Here is a 20,132-nt window from a genome sequence, read left to right as displayed (position 1 = left end):
ATCTGCTAAACCCAGTTTTAGCAAGAACCCTCCACTGATCAGGCTCTTGCTCCCCCCCCCACCCCCTGCTGATGGCTGATTATTTGGCCTGTCTGGCAAGAATCCTGATAGGTTGGTTTAGCCAGAACCCCTCTCACCCCTGATGTTTCTTCTTAGTAACTTTCCATCCACTGACCCCCACCTATCCCTTGGTGATTGTAGGTCAAATTTTCCTTGACCCTCAGAGGGTCCCTGGCTGAGTCTGAAAATTAAACTAAGACAGATTAACTGGAGGAAGCTCCACACATTTAATTTTATGTTTTACCTGACATGGAAGACTTCATACAGAAATGACCCAAAGAAACAGGTAAATGAGTATTTGCTGCTGGGTTTGATGAACACTGGACAGCTGTGGAGGAACATGACAGGTTAAGGAGTATGAGGTTAGTGCAGTGAACGGGGGACACTTAGCGAGGCCAGTTTGTTGGGATTCTTTCCTTCCTCATTGGCATAAGGACGCTCCTTTTCCCCAGGCATTGGGAGGGTACCCCTTACAGAAGGTTTGATGGCTGTTTCAGGGGAGAAGGGAGAGAGAGGTCAGTATGACCTTCTCAGTTCTGCTGTTTTCTCAAATTCCTTCAGCTTCAAATATTCAGTATGCTAATGCGTCATATTTTGGGGTAGCATGTTCTGAACCCCATCACTATTAATTCCCACTTGCCCATGCTGTAATCAGAGTCGAGCCCCCACCGCATAATTCTATCACAGCAGTCTGGGTACCTCCTGAGGTGGTCCTGACTAAGTCAAGTCTGCTTTGCCACTTTCTTTAATTGGTTAAATGTGTTCTTCTAAAAAGACTTCCAGTTAGGTAATATACAGTGTTATGTTAGCCTCAGATACACAAGACAGTGACCTAACAATTATTCTTTTAATGTTTATTTATTTATGTTTTCAGAAAGGGGAGAACACGTGAGCAGGGGAGGGGCAGAGACAGAGGGAGACAGAATCCCAAGCAGGCTTCACGCTGTCACACAGAGCCTGACTCAGGCTCATCATGACCTCAGGCAAAATCAAGGGTTGGTTGCTTAATTGACTGAGACACTCAGGACCCCTTAACAATTGTTTAAGAAATGTTTTTAGGGGCACCCTGGTAACTCAGTCAGTTGAGCATCTGACTTTTGATTTAGGCTAAGGTCATGATCTCACAGTTTGTGGGTTTGAGCCCCATATCGGGCTATGTGCTGACAGTGTGGACCCTGCTTGGGATTCTCTCTCTCTCTCTGCCCATCCCCACTCTCAAAACAAATGAATAAACTTATCTTTTTTATTTTTATGTTAGAGAGAGAGAAAGCATGAGCAGGGGCAAGGGGCCGAGGGAGAGAGATAATCTCCATGCTGAGCGTGGGGTCTGATGCGGAGCTCAATCCCACAACCCTGGGATCATGCCCTGAGCCGAAATCAAGAGTCAAATGCTTAACTGATTGAGCCAACTGGGCACCCCAGTGACCCAACAAATCTATACATCACCCGGTGCTCATCATTATAATTGCATTAAAAAAATTTTTTTTTACCATTTTTATTTATTTGAGAGAGACAGACAGACAGCATGAACAGGGGAGGGTCAGAGAGAGAGAGAGAGAGAGAGAGGGAGACAGAATCTGAAGCAGGCTCCAGGCCTGAGCTAGCTGTCAGCACAGAGCCTGACGCAGGGCCCGAACCCATGAACCGTGAGATCATGACCTGAGCTGAAGCTGGCGCTTAACCGACTGAGCCACCCAGGCTTCCCTACATATATCTTTTTGAATTAGTGTTTTCTTATTCTTTGGGGAAATATCGAGCAGGGGAATTACTGGGTCATATGGTAGTTCTATTATTAACCTTTTGAGGAACATCCATACTGTTTTCCACAGTGGCTGCACCAGTTTGCATTCCCACCAACTGCTTACCATGTTTAAAAGTGTCATGAATAATTCTTTTTTTTTTAATGTTTTTATTTATTTTTTGAGAGGGAGAGAGAGACACAGCATGAGTGGGGAGGGGCAGAGAGAGGGAGACACAGAATCTGAAGCAGGCTCCAGGCTCCGAGCTGCCAGCACAGAGACTGACGTGGGGCTTGAACCCACGAACAGTGAAATCATGATCTGAGCCAGAGCAAGATCTTAACTGACTGCACCACCCAGGCACCCCTGAATAGTTCATTAACAAGGTGCTGGCTGGGAGGTTCTCACAGCATCCACGGGAATAGAGTAGGGGGCAGGAGGGCTCCCAGGAAGGTGCAGTTCTGAGCAGGTAGGAAAGGTGTGCCCAGGAGTGCTGTGGCTGGTATGTAGTGGCATAACTGGGTGGTGCAGTCCCTCAGGCCCCCGCCCTTCAGCATCTTCTAGCCTTGCGCCTCTGAGCTTGCTGCCCTTTATCTGAAATCCTTGACCTTTGATCGGCATGGCTGGCTCCCGTCTCCTTCAGGTCCTTTGGGATATCGCTCTTTCGGTGATGCTTGTGCTGGCATCCAAACTCCCTCTCCCGCCTGTCTGCCCAGTTGTGAGCTGCTGCCCCTGCCCTCTGTTGCTGGGGGCATAAACTAACGATATGGGCAAAGCTTTGCCTCAGGTGGCCCGTGGCAAATCCGTGTTGTCACTCTTACCATTATTGTCCTTATGCGGTGGCGCCTGGCCAGGACCATGAGCACTTCAGGCAGGGAGGGGGTCCCACAGGGGCCCGCAGGGGGCTAGAGAAGATAGGGCTTATCTGGGTGACAACAAGGTGGAGAGATGAAGACAACTTGTCAGTTGAGTTACAAGCAGGGGTCAAGTTCGTCAAATTTTATTCGATCTTGCATGCAAGGGAAAAGCTCCTGAGAGACCACTTCAAAGATTTACTCAGGGAAGGAAGGAGAATCACTGTCAGACTAGATGCAAAAACCACCTCTGGTCACAGATGACTTATCTGTGAATGACACTCAGCTGGCCTGGTGACTGGTTCCAAAACAAATTGGTAAAGTTCATCAGATCATTACATGTGCATATTTCATCAGGAATGCTAATTTCTTCCCAGGAGGAAGTTCTGCACAGACCAGGTCTGGGACAACTTTTCCTTGCCAGTGCTTCTAAGGAACCAGGTGGAGTTCAGAATGAGCATTTTCCAGAGCAGATCTAATATTTAGCAGCAGACTCTAGACTCCATGTTATGAGAGCTGGGTCACTCCACTGCCTGGTGTAGGTTTGGCTGCGGTGGGCTGGAAGGCAGCTTCTACTGCCTGGGTCCAAGAGCTTGAGGGAGATAAGGCTGAGGTCATAGGGGCTATACTGGTCATAGTGTAGCCTTTCAGAGCAAGACAGGGGCACTTTAATGTAAACACAGGAACAGAAGACTTAGGCACCAAGATAATCGCGCCATTTTGCACACCTTCTGCAAAGTCCTGGGAAATGGATATTGGAGGAAGATGGCCCTAACTCCGGTGGGACTGACAGTGAGCATAGGTTCTGGATCTGAGGGGCTGGGGTGTGTGCTGTGGATTGTGCAGTAATAATTAAAACCAGGGCTCACTCCAGCGCATGTGATGGAGCCGAGATGCTGCATACTCCTTGGTTTACTGGTGGTGAAAAAACTCAACAGAATAAATTTAAAGATCTAATGAGCTTTATTCAGTGATTCTTGGATGGGGCAGGATTCCATCCAGCAAGTTGAAAGGAGCTCCAAGGAGCTGTACAAAATGCAAGGATTTTATAGGCAGAAGGAAGGGGGACAAGGAAGTTAAAAGAATGGATTGCTTTAGGCAAAGTCACCTTTCCTTAGGGAGGGCAAAGGGTCTTACACAGATGACCTCACTGTGCTGACTAGGAAATTGTAGATTCATGGGTTTGAAATTCTACTCCTAGGTGTGAAACTGCCATTAGGCTAGGTGATATGTCTTGCTGGAGCTTAGCAAAAGTGACTCCATTTGGGGGCCTGCTATTTCTTTTTAGCAACTGAGAAAAAGGTATCCAAAGGCTGAAACAGGAAGGTATTGTGCTTGAATTGCTCAGTTGTCCCCTAAGTGGCCGCTGAGAGGGCCTGGAGGACACCCCCTCACCAAGACATTAAGTATAGTTTGGAGTAGACAGGAAAGTAGCAACACTCTTGGAAGGCTCTGGGAAGGCTGGCTGCTGTAGGGCAGAAGAGGAACAAGGTAAAGAGATATTGGGGTGGCCACGTAGCCAGGCTGATGTGGTCGTCATGATGACCAAACAGAATGGTGTGGACTTGGAGACTATTGCCTCATTGGCCTTGGAGTCACCCACCTGGACACAGAGGGTGGTAGCAGTGGAGGCTTGGGTGGTGGTGGAAAGACCCTGGGCTTCAGGAATTGGCTTGGATTGACTCACAATGTAGGAAAGTCACTCCAGCTCCTCTTCCAATTCCTGGACATGAGTCATTCAGAGACCTTGAGCCCTCTGCCAGAGGGAAAGACCGGGCGGAAACACCCGAGGCCATGCAAAGTTTTCCCTGTGGCCTCCCCTGCAGGGAGGTGCAGACTTCGCCAGGATTTCCATGTACTGGCAGGTGGGGCAGGGGGTGGGGAGGGACATTTGAGGCATCCAAGGATTGTTAGGTACTGATTCTGAGCTAATGCCACTTTCCAGACACTCTGATGCCTCCAAAGTCCACTGATCAGCAGGGTGCTTTGGAGGTCAGGTGAGATATGCATTCTGGACCACAGTCCATCTCACAGTGGACACAGTGACTATGTGACTCTATCTTGTATTAATTTCCCCAGCTCTCAAGATATATTGAGCAGCCAATGCAACACCATTTTGCTGGTCCAGGCAAGGACTTCCAAGGCAGGAAGCCCAAACTGGTCACTGAGGGGCTCTAAGCTCCCCTCTTATGTCAGTTAAGGAAACACCAGCCACTTTAACAACTAAATCCCCAAATCTCAGAGACTTAATACCATAAATGTTTATTTCTTGTTCACAGAAAGTCAAGTTTACAATATTGGCAGGGATGGGGCACTCCCGGCTCCATATAGTCATTTAGGGACCAGGGCAAGCAAAATTCTGCTGTTCTCAAAACGTGGGTTTAAGGTCACCCTGGATGCCTCCATCCAGCAAGCAGAAGGGTGACAAGAAAGCATGCAGGCTTGATAGGGAGGCATTTACAGGTCAGGCCTAGAGCAGCACATATCACTGCTACCCAGATCAGTTCCAGAACTCTGTGACCTGGCCCTACCTAGATACAAAAGAGGCCAAGAGGTGTGGACTATTAGAGCCAGCAGTCGGGGCACCAGCTCTGTGACATCTGTTTGCCAACTGTGGCAAAAAGAGTAACTCCCTAGGGGACCAGGTCTGTCCCCCAGGTGCTTCTTGGGGAGAGTGTATCTCTAGAAGTTCAGACTAGATGCTTTTCTTTCAGTCCTTCCAGTGACTTTATAAACACTAATTCCAGTATTAAATCCCTTTCTGCTCAAATGAGCTGTACACAAGTCTGTAATCTACATCAAACTCTAGCTCTTACAGTCAGTGAGATGAGAGGTAACTCAGTGGAAGGCTACTTTTCAAAAAAGAAATAAAAGATACTGTAACAATCTAACCACAGGATGGAAACAAAATCACTCCTCAGAATTCATTAAGTATAGACTTACCTTCAAATGGGTGTGGGTTTTAAATATAAACTACCGGGTGATTTGGAATTGAGTTGAAGTGGTTGTAGTTTGGCAGCACAGGGGCGCCTAGCAGGAGCAAATGCAAATAATCTCTGGAGGAGTAAAGTCTCAACTCAATTTCTCCAGGTTCCCACAGATTGGGTTGGCCAAACATGAGATCACAATCTAAAATCATAAGCCATATAAGTATGCTAAAAATGTTCACAGAGAAAAAGCAGTTGAAAACCTAAGTAAGAGAAGAGACACAACCAGAAAGGATCAGAATAAACAGGGAAAGGGAAAGAATATGATAGATTTGAAAATGTATAGAATATAACTTTAGAAAAGAAAAGTATAATTGAAATTTCACTGGGCAGATTAAATAGCAAACTAGACCCAGCTGGAATTATTGATCTAGAAGGTGGGCCTACAGAAATTACCCAGAATGCAAAATAGATCAGGAGATGAGGCTATTTCAGAACAAGAAAGTCTAACATATTTAAAATTTTTTAATCTTTAAATAATTTTCATACTTTACAATTTCATTAGACATATTCACGTTGTTGTATAATCATTACCATTATACATTTCTAGAACTTTTTCATCCTACAAAACAGAAACTCTGTACTCATTAAGTAATAACAACCTATTCTCTTCTTCCCCAGTGCCTGGTAACATCTATTCTGGTTTCTGTTTCTATGAATTGGTCATATAATGTTTGTCCTTTCATGAATGTCCTTTCATCCATGAGATCTAACATATTTTTAATAGAGGATACTGAGGAGACACAACATTCAAAAAGATAATAGTAGTGAATTTCCAGATTTGATGAAAGACATAACCCCTAAGATTCAGGAATCATAGCAAATCCCAAATACGATAACTAAAACTAAAATAACACCTACACATATATTGAAATTGTATAATATTAAAGAAGAAAGGCTCCTATATGCCTCCGGAAAGAACAATCTACAGAAGGAATAACAGTTTAAAATAGTGTATATTTCAATGTCAACAATAGAGCCCAGATGACAATAGAATAGTAAGTTTAAAATGTGGAGTGTAAATAACTTAACCTAGAATTGTATACACAGGGTGACAGATTGCTCTCTGCCTATTCTAATATCCATCATGCTTTCTTCCTTTTTAACAGAGCCCTGGTTTTGTAGGGCAGAGGGCAGCAATGTGTTCACCTAAGAAAGAACTTCATTTCCTAGGCTCACTTGCAGTCAGACCCAGTTCTGGTCAATGAGACAAAGCAGAGTCTTCGAATATTTCAGAAAAGTTCCTTAGGAAGGTCAGACATCTGTTCATGGTGAAAAACTCTGCAAATGATGACTGCAAGGGGACCTCTAAATCTGATAAAGGCCACTTCTAAAAAACCTTTCAGGTAACACAATATTTAATGGTGAAATATCAAACATTTTCCTCCTATGATTGAGAGAAAAGCCAGGGAAGAGTGCTTGCTCGTACCACTTCTACATCACACCACACCAGGGGGCCCAGCCATTGCAACAAGACAAGAAAAAGAAATAAAAGGCATCACAACTCAAAAGGAGAAAGCATTTTACTGATGACCCGATTGTTTATGTAGAAAATCCTAAAAAGCCCATAAAAATGCTATTGGGACACCTGAGCGGCTCAGTCGGTTGAGTATCCAACTTCAGCTCAGGTCACGCTCTACCGGTTTGTGAATCTGAGCCGCACATCCACCTCTGAATTGACAGCTCAGAGCCTGCTTCGGATTCTTTGTCTCCCTTTCTCTCTGCCCCTTCCCACCCCTCCCTCTCAAAAATAAATAAACATTAAAAAAAATAAAAATACTATGAGAACTAAGTGAATTTAACAAGTTTACAAACCACAAAATTTATACAAAAAAGTCAGTTGTGTTTGTGCATACTAGCAACAAACAATTATAAAATGAAATTAGAAACAAAACAAATAAAAAGGAAAAAAGAGACCAACAAAAAACCAGCGCCCTAACTGTAGGGAACAAACAGACGGATAGCAGAAGGGAAGAGTGTATGGGGACGGGGGGGGGAAATAATGGAAGGGGATTAAGAGCACACTCGTCATGACGAGCACTGAGTAACGCATAGAATTGCTGAGCCACTGTACTGTACACACGAAATTAACATAACACTACATGCTCAAAAAATAATAATGAATTCTAAAAATAAAAAAAGTAAGATTAAATTTTCATCAGCAATAATGTGAAATAACAAAATTCTTAGGAATAAATGTGACAGAAATGTGTAAGAACTTTACACTGAAAACTACAAAGCCTTGTTGAGATAAATTAAGGAAGACCAAAATAAAGGAGGGAACTTACTATGCTCAAACATTGGAATATTCAATATTGTTAAGAATCCACTCTTTCTAGATATATATTTTAAACACTTATTTATTTTTGAGGAGGGGCAGAGAGAAGATCTGAAGCGGGCTCTGTGCTGACAGTGAAGAGAACCTGATGCAGGACTCGAACACATGAACAGCAAGATTATGACTTGAACCGAAGTCAGACACCTAACCGACTGAGCCCCCCAGGCACCCCTTTTCTAGATATATTTATTGACATACTGCAATATCAATCAAATTCCTATCAGGGGTTTAAAAATTTATGTAGAAATTGACAAGTTGATTCTAAAATTTTTACAGAAATGAAAATGACATAGAGTAGCCAACAAGATTAAAACAGAACAAAGTTGTAGAGTTTATACTACTTGATTTCAAGACTTTATAGAAAGTAAGACAATCTGGTATTGAAGAAAGTATAAATATAGATGTAAGGAAAATAATAGAAAATCAGGAATAGATATGCATATATGTGATCAACTGATTTTCAACAAAGGTGTAAAAGCAATTCAGTGGAAAAGGAGTCTTTTCAAAATGGTGCTGGGATGCATCTAAAGCAGCAAAATCTACAGAGACAGAAGACAATAGTGGGGCTGGAGAGAGGGGACTGGAGAGTTACTGTGTAATGGGCACAGTTTTCATGAGGGATAATGAAAAAATTCTGGAGACAAATAGTGGTGATGAGTGCACAACAATGCAAATGTACTTAATGCCACTGAACTGTACACTTAAAAATGGTTAAAAAGGGTAATTTTTGTTATATATACATTTTACCACAATAAAATATTTTGAAATAATTTTTCAAAGTTTCTTTTTATTTATTTTGAAAGAGAGATAGAGAGCAATCGGGGAAGGGACAGAAAAGAGGGAGACAGAACCCCAAGAAGGGTCCACACTGCCAGCACAGGGCCTAATGTGGGACTGGAACTGATGAACCATGAGATCATGACCTGAGCTGAAGTCAAGAGTTGGAGGCTTAACTGACCGAGTCATCTAAGCGCTCCTTGATAATTTAAAACATGGCTTGAAGCAACTGGACATCTACAAATGGAAAACACAAACATCAACCTTTTTGACACCACAAACAAAAACTAACTTGAAATTAATCATATACCTAAATGTTACAACTAAAACTTGTAAATGAAAACGCACAGGTGGGGGATACCTGGGTGGCTCAGTCGGTTAAGTATCCGACTTTAGCTCATGAGGGTCATGATTTCACAGTTCGGTAGTTCGAGCCTTGCATCAATCAGGTTTCACGCTGACAGCTCGGAGCCTGGAGCCTGCTTCAGATTCTGTGTTTCCCTCTCTCTCTGCCCCTTCCCTGCTTACGCTGTCTCTCTCAAAAATAAATAAATATTTTCTAAAAGAGAAAAAAAAGAAAACATAGAGGAAACTTTTGTGATTTTGCAGTAGGCAAAGGTTTCTTAGGACAAAAGAATATTTTTGTGTACAGAATATATAAAAAATACTAAATTTTAGTAAGTCAAACTATCTAGTTTTTAAAAACTGAGCAATAGACTTGGACAGGCATGTCACAAAAGAAGACATGTGAATGGTCTACAAGCATATGAAAAGAGGCTCAACATCATCAGGGACATGTAGATTTAAACACACAAGGAGATGGCACTACACATCTATTAAAATGGCTAGAATTAAAAAAAAAAAGTCAATGCCAAGTATTGGCAAGGATGTGGAGGAAATGGAAGAAGTTGGAATTTAAAATGATACTACCATTCTGGAAAACTGCTTGCCAATTTTTTAAAAAGTTAGCATACATACATCTACCATAAGACATAGCCGTTGTATCCCTAGGTATTTATACAAGAGAAATGAAAGCAAAAGTCTACACAAATGTTCACAGCAGTTTTATTCTTAATTGTCCCAAACTGGAAACAACCTCAATACACATTTCAACAGATGAACTGATAAGCAAAATGTGGTATTTTCATAAAATGGAATATTACATAGAAAAGAATGAACTGAGTGAAGTTCATCTCTAGAAGGGTTTCCCTTCAGGATGGAAGGCAGAGATGAGGAGGTGGAAGGCCAGGGCTGCCTTGTCTTTGAGAAAATCCAGAAGGGAGGGCTAGGAATCACTTTTTAAGTTAAATTTAAATTAAATTATTTTTTAAATTAGAAAATTTTTTAAATTAAAAATATTTTAATGTTTATTTTTAAGAGAGAGATAGCATGAGTGGGCAGAGAGGGAGAGAGGGAGACACAGAATCTGAATCTGGCTCTAGGCTCTGAGCTGTCAGCACAGAATCTGACACGGAGCTTGAACCTACAAATTACTAGATCATGACCTGAGCTGAAGTCAGATGCTTAACTGATTGAGTCACAGATGCCCCTAATTTTTTTTATTAAAACATATTTATTTATTTAATCTTGAGGCAGAGAAAGAGAGGGAGAGCAAATGACAAGGGCAGAGAAAGGGGGAGACAGAGAATCCCAAGCAGGCTCTACGCTGTCAGCACAGAGCCCAATGTGGGGCTCAAACTCACAAAATGTGAGATCATGACCTGAGCTGAAATCAAGAGTCAGATCCTTAACTGAGCCACCCAGGTACCCCCCACTTTTTTTTTTTTTTTTTTTTAATCTAAGCCTTCCCTACAGTGACAGCTCCACTTTTCTGGCCCGGAGATCTCTCTAGTCCGCTCCACTATATAGAGGGAGCAGCTCTGGGCTCCACGCTGGACTCAGACGACCCCATCCCACACCGGCTATGGACAGAGACCTTCCCCATCAACCTTTGTGTCCTGGGGGCTATGCGGTCCGCAATTCAGTGTTTGTTGGCTTTTCCATCTTCTGATCCCATCTGCATCATGGCTTCTAGAGACTCCTTTAAAGTTTTTTTTAATGTTTATTCAATTTTTGAGAGAGAGAGACAGAGCACAAGCAGGGGAGGGGCAGAAAGAGAGGGAGATACAGAATCCGAAGCAGGCTCCAGGCTCTGAGCCATCAGCACAAAGCCTGATGTGCAGCTTGCTCCCATGAATCATGAGATCATGACCTGAGCTGAAGTTGGACACTTATCTGACTGAGCCTCCCAGGTGCCTCTAGAGACTCCTTTAAACTACTTATTCCAGGGGCACCTGGGAGGCTCAGTCAGTTAACCGTCTGACTTCCGCTCAGGTCATGATCTCGCAGTTTGTGAGTTCGAGCCCCGTGTTGGGCTCTGTGTGGACAGCTCAGAGCCTGGAGCCTGCTTCAGATTCGGTGTCTACCCCTCTCTCTGCCCCTCCCATGCTCATGTTCTGTCTCTCAATAATAAATAAACATTAAAAAATTTTAAAGAAATAAACTACTATTCCGTTTACAATCCATGTGCCTGTCTTCCAATATTGGGATGGATTTATGATCTAAACGTACACACTTCTTTTTACCACGACTGTGTTGTACAGGTAAGAATGGCTAAGACGGCAACGCTGATGTTCCATAACTTTCACCATAATAAAAAAACAAAATCCACATAGTTCTTGAATTGTCAGTGATCTTTGGTGGGGGGAGGGATAAACATGTGGGCAAAACACACAGTCTTGAAAGAAAAGGTCATTGGAACACTCATTGTGAAATTAAATAGGCAGATATTTCTAACTTTTAATTTCACTGTTAAAATAATATCTAAAGTCTATTGTTCTTTCTAAGAATACACAACAAAGATCAGTATTCCCCACACATCATTCTGTTTTGTTACCACACATGAAAATGTTCACTTAGGATGAACTCCTTGGGTTGAGATGACAGAAACCAGATCTTAACTAGCTTTATGATGTTAATAAAAATTAGAGTGTTTATTGTGTACCCGGCCCATGGTAAGCATTTCACATCCACTTATCCCACCTGGTTCACACAATGGCCCAGGAGGCGGGGAGCCAACCTCTGAGCCTTGCAGGCAAGTGACTTGCTTCAAAATCGACACCTGAAGCAGGACCTGGCATGTAGCCAACATGAATGAAGAAATGGAACAATTCCTACCATCGTACTCAACTGACCAGAACCTGGAATTGTGCACTGGAGCCTTAGGTACGACACAGGGAAGCTAAGAAGATAACCTAGGCCACTTGGATATTTGGAGGCTGAGCTGGGAGTTTAATCCAGGCACTTGTTCTAAGGGCAGCCCTTTACCCTGTCCATGATGTGGACTCTCAGTTTAGAAATGTATTGGGTCTTGACACCAAATTCAAGAGAAGCAGAAGTGCTCTCAGATCCCGGGCACCGTTGAGGGACTCGCCCCTTCGTAGCCTCCCTGTCCCTGAATCTGTGTTTCTCTCAGTGTTGCTTTCTTCTCAAGGCTGGAATCTTGGTCACCGGTAGCTACTGAGTTCACATCTCTCTTACGTATCCCAAGAGTGGAGAAACAGTTGTAAAAGGTAAAATCCCAGGGCAAGACTGTCACTTCCCCTGCTTGGGTCACATGCCTGCTGCCATGGTTCAAGTCCTGGTCTCTCTACTGTCTAGTGATACAGGACTTTGGACAAGTTAAGTTACTTACTCTTGATGGCTTTGGTCTCCTCATCTGTGAAATGAGAACAATACCACGGGCTTGCTAGTGAAGGACATGTGGTGCTCAAACGCCTTAATAAGTAACTTACTTTCATAGTTCTTGTTGCACATTTCCTTTTTATTTAAGCAATTTTCATAAGGTTTTGTGGTGGTCTCTCTGTAGAAAAGTCTCACTGTGAAGCTGTAACCATTGCCGACCCCATAAGTTCTGGAGTTTTGAGTTATTTCATTCTTTGTAGTCCCCAGCACCACCAAGCTAAGAAAATAACATAAAAGTAGTCCTAGGATAGGCGCACCTGGACGGCTCCGACAGGTGGGTGTCCGACTCTTGATTTCAGCTCAGGTCATGGTCTCATGGTCATAAGGTCAAGCCCTGCGCCGGGCTCTGCGCTGATCCTCAAGCTTGCTTGGTATTCTCTCTCTCCCTCTCTACCCTTCTCCCCTACTCAAGCATGCACATATGCACGTGCTCTCTGTCTCTCAAAAAAAGAAAAAAGCTAAAACAAAAAGTAGTCCTGGGATAGTGGTACTCTTCTGAAGGGACACATTTAGGCTGCTTAGGATTCCCACATAAATACAGGCCCAACTGAGTAAATTCATGGACTCAAATTACAAAACTTTCACAGAAATAATCTACCATGAGTGAGGGTCAGTAGATACCACAAAGAGCAAGATTAGACCCCCCAAAAAGTCATATAATGGACTCTTGACTAGAAATTTAAAAATAAATACTTTTAAATGGTTAAAGACAAGAGAAGAAAATTTTAAAATTGCATTAAATAAAAAAGAAAAGCCCATATAAAGAAAGAGCAAGCAGATTTGATAATGTACCAAACTGAGCTACTAGAAATAAAATCTGTTCTATTTCATTGAAATAGAAAACTCTATGGATAAAAACCCCCACAGCTCCATGAATTAACAGCAGATTAAACACAGTCAAAGAGAATATTAATGAGGTGGAAGTCAGAATTGGGAAATTACCCAGAATATAGCACACACAAAAGAATAAAAGTACTGAGAGGAAAATAATTGTCAATTTTGAATTCTACATTGCTGAATTTTCATGCAAGAAAGAGGGAAAAATAAGACATTTCAGAGACTGAAAGAATTTATTACTACCAGACATTCATTAAAAATATCTGAAGTGTGTGCTTTCAGGATAAAGAAACTTCAACCTAGAAGGAAGAGTGAATGAAGAGACAGGCTCACATGTGGCCAAATCTAAACCAGTGCAACTGTTCCACAGTGAGAATAACAGTGAAAAAGATTACTTTGGAGGCGAAAATGGCAGGGACAGGAACCTGGAGGATGAGAGAAGTGACTGCAGTTAAAGCATTCTAAATTCTTATCATTACATAGAAGAGATGTAGAGGTAGTAACTGACTTTAGAACTTGTTAATTATGCATGTTGAAATTTAAGTGTGTTTATTTATTTTTGAAGGAGAGAGAGAGAGAGAGAGAGAGAGAGAGAGAGAGAGAGAGAGGGAGGGAGGGAGGGAGAGGGAGAGACATAGTTCAAACAGGGAAGGGGCAGATAGAGAGAGGGAGATCCAGAATCTGAAGCGGGCTCCAGGCTCTGAGCTGTCACCAGCTGGCTGTCAGCACAGAGCTGGATGCGGGGCTCGAACTCACAATCCATGAGATCAGGACCTGAGCTGAAGTCGGACGTTCAACTGACTGAGCCACGCAGGCACCCCAAGTGTATATTTTTAACGTTTATTTATTATTGGGAGAGAGACACACAGTGTGAGCGGGGGAGGGTCAGAGAGAGAGGGAGACACAGAATCTGAAGCAGGCTCCAGGCTCTGATCTGTCAGCACAGAGCCTGATGTGGGGCTTGAACCCACGAACTGTGAGATCATGACCTGACCTGAAGTCGGCCACTTAACCGACTGAGCCACCCAGGCACCCCATAAATATAAGTGTATTTATGAGAGTGATAGAGAATGCATAATTTCCAAACCAATGGAAGCTGAGGGAAAGGAAATTAAAGAATACTTGATCCATCCAATTCAGGACAGAAGAAGAAAAAAGAATTATATAGAGAAAAGATAGACAATATAAAATAAGATGGTAAAAATGAACTAAAACATATCATCAAACATAATAAACACACCATTAAGGGGGGAAATTGTAAGTCTGACTTTTAAAAATTCTAGCTACACAGATTATACATCAAATGCATACCTAAGATACAAGGAGAAGAATGGAAAAAGATATATAAGGTTGGCACTCACCAAAAAAGGACTGTAGTATATTAATTACTGGAAAAAAGAAAATTAAGGCCAAAAGGGTGCTTAGGGAGAAAAGGGGTACTACATAATGATAGAAGGAATAATTTATCAGGAAACTATAATAATTTTAAACCTGTTGGCTGTTAAAAATAGTCTCAAAATATTTAAAACCCAAACTAGCAAATTTCATGAAGAGACTGTTAAAACCACTATCATAGCAGTATAATTTTAACCCACTTCTCTTGGTAATTTATAAATCAAGTAGATGCAAAATTAGAAAAGGCATAGACTATTGGAATAATGCAATTAACAAGTTCGATCTAATGGAGATTATATATCCCCTTGCACCCAACAATTTCTATTAAACAGGAAACTTTCCCAGAAATAGGCCATGTATGCCATTATAAAGAAAGTCTTCAGAAAACCCCAGAAGATCAGTATTATGTAGACCCCCTCCTTCTCCCACCATAATGCAATAAAATAAGAAATCAGTAACTGGGGCATCTGGGTGGCTCAGTCGGTTAATCATCCGACTTCAGCTCAGGTCATGATCTCGTGGTTCGTGGGTTCGAGTCCCATGTTGGGTTCTGTGCTGACAGCTAGCTCAGAGCCTGGAGGCTGTCTTCAAATTCTGTGTCTCCCTCTCTCTCTGACCCTCCCCTGCTCATGCTCTTTCTCTCTCTCTCAAAAATAAATAAAACATTAAAAAAAAAAAAGAAATCAGTAGACAAACGTTAGTCTTCCCTCCAAAAAAACCTAGTATACATTTGAAAATGTAGGGGCGCCTGGGTGAAGCATCTGACTCCTGATTTCGGCTCAGGTCATGATCTCAGGGTTCATGAATTCTAGCCCCAAGGTAGACTCTGCACGGATAGTGTGGAGCCTGTTTAGGTCTCTCTGTCTCCTCTTCTCTCTCTGTTCCTCCCCCACTTGTGCTCTTTCTCTTTAAAATTAATAAAAGTGCAATTAAAAATAAATAAATAAATAAATAAATAAATAAATAAATAAAACATAAACTAAAAAACGGGAGGCATCTGGCTGGCTCGGATCAGGGGAGCATGTGACTCTTCATCTCAGAGTTGTGAGTTTAAGCACCATGTTGAGTGTAGAGATTATCTGAAAGGTAAAAAAACCTTGGGGCACCTGGGTGGCTCAGTTGGTTGAACATAGCTCTTGATTTCAGCTCAGGTCATAATCTCACAATTTGTGAGTTTGAGCCCCGTATTGGGCTCTGTTCTGACAGTGCAGAGCATGCTTGGGATTCTCGCTCCCTCTCTCTGATCCTCTTTCTTTCTCTCTCTCTCTCTCTCAAAATAAATAAACATTGAAAAAAGAAAATGTAAAAAAGCATACTTTCAGCAATTCCCAAGCCAAAAAAATAATTGATATTATAAAATCAGAACAACATGAAATTAAAAATACTACTTATTAAGTAGTACTAAAGTGGCACTTGGAAATAGACAACCTTAAATGCTTATTGTCAGAAAAGAGAAAGACTAAAAATTGAGTTAAATATCCAACTCAAAAAATTGGAAAAAGAATCATAACACAATTAAAAAGGTAGAGAAATAGAACAGAATAAAACAAAATAGAAAATAGAGATGATTAGCAAAATAAAAAGAAAACTAATTCTTTAGAAATAGTTTGTATTCTCAGAAATTAAACTGAACAAATCAGACTCGGGATGAAACGGAACCTAAATATACTGATAGACCTTAAATAACTAGAAACAATAAAAAACCTACCCACAAAAAATATACCAGATCCAGATAGTTTGACAGTCAACTCAACGTTCAAGGTCTCCTGCCGCATGTACTCTGCTCTGGAGTTTGGGAGAGAGTCTGATGTAAAGAGAGAAAGATGGGTGTGAAGAGCTTGCAGGCTGGAGCTCTGATTTATCCACTCGGCACATCTACACCCCACCAGGCACTATTCCACGGCTGTGGACACATCAGTGAACCTCAGGAGCCTACTTTCTCATAGGGCAAGACAGACGCTAACTAAACAGTAAGAAGGGAGTGGCGGAGTGTGTTAGAAGAGGTGCTGTGGACGGAAGAGAAGTAGATCAGAGGAAGTGGTGGAGCAGTGAGGGGGAGGAGGGTACACCCAAGAGAAGGGTAATCACCGGAGGGCTAAGAACAGAATGCCTCAACAAGTTGTCATGGGAACCAAGGGGGTGTCTGGGGAGCTGGGGAAGGGCCCCACAGGAGGGCAGGGTTAGGATTTGGGTGAGGAAGTGGGCCCCAGGAGTGCAAAAGGAGGGAGGGACCCAGCCGAACTGAAATGAGGCAAAACATCTGGGACCACCAATGCTGGAGGAGGCTTAAGAACGTGAGGGTTTGGAGCTTGAAGTCAAGGGTGACCAATGACTGAGGTTTGGGAGGCAGAGGGAGCACGAGGGAGGTGGGAGGCTGGTGTGGTTGTGGGCAGGGGCCCATCTAGGAATGTTTGCCCTGTGCCAGGCACAGTTCTAGGGGCTTTGCCTACTTGAATCCCCCCAGGCCCTATGAGGCCTGTTTGCATCTGAATATGTGTGGTGGAAGAATGTGGGAAAAGATCTTTCTGGAATCTTGGTCTGGATGGAAGGAGTGGGAAGCAGAGGGCCTTAGGTCTGGTGACCCCTCACCTTCAAGGACAGACATAGGAGCACAGAGGGGGCTGGGCCATGGAGGTGGGCAGTGGCAGGCAAAGGTGGCCCTGCCTGAGAGGTGAAGTCTGGCAGACCTCGGGCCGCTCAGGGCCACTCAGGGTCGTAGGGGAGGTGGCGAGGGGCCTGGTTCTTTTATTCTCAATGAAATAAAGGGCAAAGACACCCACTATCCTTTGCCTTCCTCCTCTGTCAGCCCATCATGTTGCGGGGATGGAAGGACATAATGTGGGTAAAGTGCTTCTGGGTATTGTTATTTTTGCTGTTTGCTGGGGTGGTGGCAGAGCTGGGGGGATGGCGCAGGCTTGGAATTCATTCATTATGTGCCCACCCTAAGTGCTAGGCACTTTGTGGAACCAGCCCAGAACTGAGCAAGGTTCTGGTATCTCCCTGGGCAATGCCAGGCCCAGCTGAGCCGGGAGACCATAAATCTGTTGGTTGCTGATTGGCAAAGATATGAGGTTTTCTCCCAAAAGATTTGATAGGACTAGGGTGGGGCTCACCCTGGGCAGTAGGTTGGTAGAGGGAGGCCTGAGAGGCTGAGAGGGCTTCCGTGAAGTCCAGGCTGGGCGGGCACGGTGCCAGGGCTACTGCAGAAGTCTGGGGCTGCTCTTCTTGGGTTCCTTCCTTCATCTACCCTGAACCAAGAGCTCTGCTGAGCATGTTCATGACCTAGCAGCCAGCCACAGCAGGATGAAATGCTGAGGGCAGGAGTGAGGGCAGGTAGGGGTTGTGGTGGGAGGGCTGGGAAGGGCAGGGTAGGCAGGAATTGTGGGCCTGGATGACTTTGTGGAGGGGGGGCATGGGGGCAGGAAGATAGTGGAGACAGGAGAGGGGCTGGGAAGCATTAGTTTCCTCTCTCCAGGGCTGGGCCACAGGAAATCCAACCCTCATGCTTCCCAAGGTGCTTCCTGAAGATAAAGTAGCCTTCTGACGGCCCCTTCCTGCTCCCCCACCCTTTCCCCAGCCCTCCCATCCTGCCCCAGCCCCCAGGGGACCATCAGCTTTCCCACTCAGGCCAGACCAGTGGCCTTGGGAAGAGCCTGGACAGGGGGGTGGGAGGTCTGGGCATCCTGGGGCCACATTTCCGGGCAGGGTGGGTCCGCCCAGGCTTGAGGACCAGACCCACAGACAGCGCTGGAGATTCGGCTCTGTGGGGTCAGTGGGGAGTCCTGGAGGCACAGATTTTTCCTAAAAGCACAGTGGATGGACGGGGAGAGAGCCCTGGCTTGTCGGTGGGAAGAGGGCCTCCCTCTGGCTTGATCAGAGACCATTCTGGGGGCAGAAAGGTGGGTACTGGTGGGGAAGGGGCTTTGTGGTGGGGACACCGGTCAAGGTGGCTCTGTGAGGAGGGAGTCTATTCTTGGAGGGGTGTCAAGCACTGTTCCTGTGGGGTCAGGCTGTTTCTAGGTTGTGGTGGAGAGGAGTAGGGAGGTTTTCTGTGTGTAGGGGGGTTCATTCAAGTTTATTCCTGGGAGGCTCAGGGGATCTAAGCCTGGAGAAGGTTTTGGGAGGCTGGGGGTGGGGATCAGGGGTTCTTTTCTACCAGGGAACAGAGGGTGTGCCCTTGCTTGGTTGTTGGGTGAGCATGATCAAGTCTGCCCCGTGAGAGAATGAGCAGTTCCGCTATGGGGGTCAGGGCCTGCTCTTTAGGGGCACAGTCAAGACATGTTGGGGAGTTCTAAGGGAGTCTGGAGATGTTTTTCTGGAGGTCAGGGATGTTCCTACATTTAGGGGCTGCTCCTTGCTCTAGGAGGTCTTAGGGGCACAGGTTTGGCAGCACTGGGGTAGTTCTGTGAGGCTTACCGGTGTTGGGGGGTGCCATGCTCCAATGGGGCGGTGGTGCCTGAGCTAGTTTCTTGACTGCGCTCCCCTCTTCTCCGCCCACTCATCACCCCTCCCGCGTTGCCACGACAACGTGTAAAACTAAAATTCACTTTCCCGTTGCAGGTGGAGACTAGTAGCGCCCCCTCCCCAAGCCTGTCCTCATAGGTCGCGCCCCCATCCAGTCGTCGCTAAGGTGACGGGGAGGGGGCGACAGGCATTGGATCTAGGCTGACCAGGGGGCCTGGGGAGTGGGGAGGAGGAGAAGCGGCCTGGGAGACCAGAGCGAACTCCCCAAACTAGGCTGGGGATGTGGGAAGCCGCGCTGAACACTATTCAGCGTGGTCGTAAGGGTTAAGTCCGAGGGTTAATTGGCTCCGACCGTGGGAGAGGCCCTGGCCCCTCCCTGGCCCCTCCCTGGCCCCGATGTCTCCTCCGTCTCACCCCCAGGACTGGGGCAGCGTTGGTCACCGTCTCCCCCCAGCCTTGAGTGGGGTGGGGAGGTCGGTAGAATGGGGGGGGAAGCTGCCACCCCCGGAAATTAATTCTCCTGTTTTTCTCTCCCCTTCCTGCCTCGTCTCTGGTCCTTGTGCCCAATGCAGACCCCACCCCAGCTTCAAGACCCCCTACTCGCCGAACCTCCCTCGGTAGTCCGCGGATGCTCGCCCGCAGTCGGAGGGCGGCTCGGCCTTCGCGGCTCAGCCACTCCCCCCACGCCGAGGCCTAGGATTCCCCCCACCCCCCAACTCCGCGCGCAGCCCCCAGGGCCCCCGCCCTGTGGGGCGGCCCAGGCCCTCCGCACGACCCCTCCCACCTCCCCCAGGGACCGGTACGATCCCCCTCGCCCCCGGCCCCCGACTGGCCCCGAGCCCTCCCGGCTCCCGCCTCCGGCGCAGCCCCCTAGCCACCCCCGCTTCCCTCCCGGCTCAGGCCCCCTCCCCCCGCCGCCCCCGCCCCCGGGGAAGGC

The 20,132-nt window shown here is 45.2% G+C and overlaps 1 long non-coding RNA gene across 1 annotated transcript; it reads left to right on the top strand.

Annotated features, from left to right (window-relative positions):
- Positions 1–18,442: 18,442 nt before the first annotated feature.
- LOC115304693 lies at positions 18,443–19,926 on the top strand. The gene is made up of 3 exons (XR_003914563.1): positions 18,443–18,630; positions 19,292–19,361; positions 19,768–19,926. It is a non-coding gene; the product is annotated as an uncharacterized LOC115304693 (long non-coding RNA).
- The last annotated feature ends 206 nt before the right edge of the window (positions 19,927–20,132 follow it).

This window comes from Suricata suricatta, chromosome 10 (genome assembly GCF_006229205.1).
Source record: "Suricata suricatta isolate VVHF042 chromosome 10, meerkat_22Aug2017_6uvM2_HiC, whole genome shotgun sequence".
NCBI lineage: Eukaryota > Metazoa > Chordata > Mammalia > Carnivora > Herpestidae > Suricata > Suricata suricatta.
This window is presented reverse-complemented; position numbering and strand designations above follow the sequence as displayed.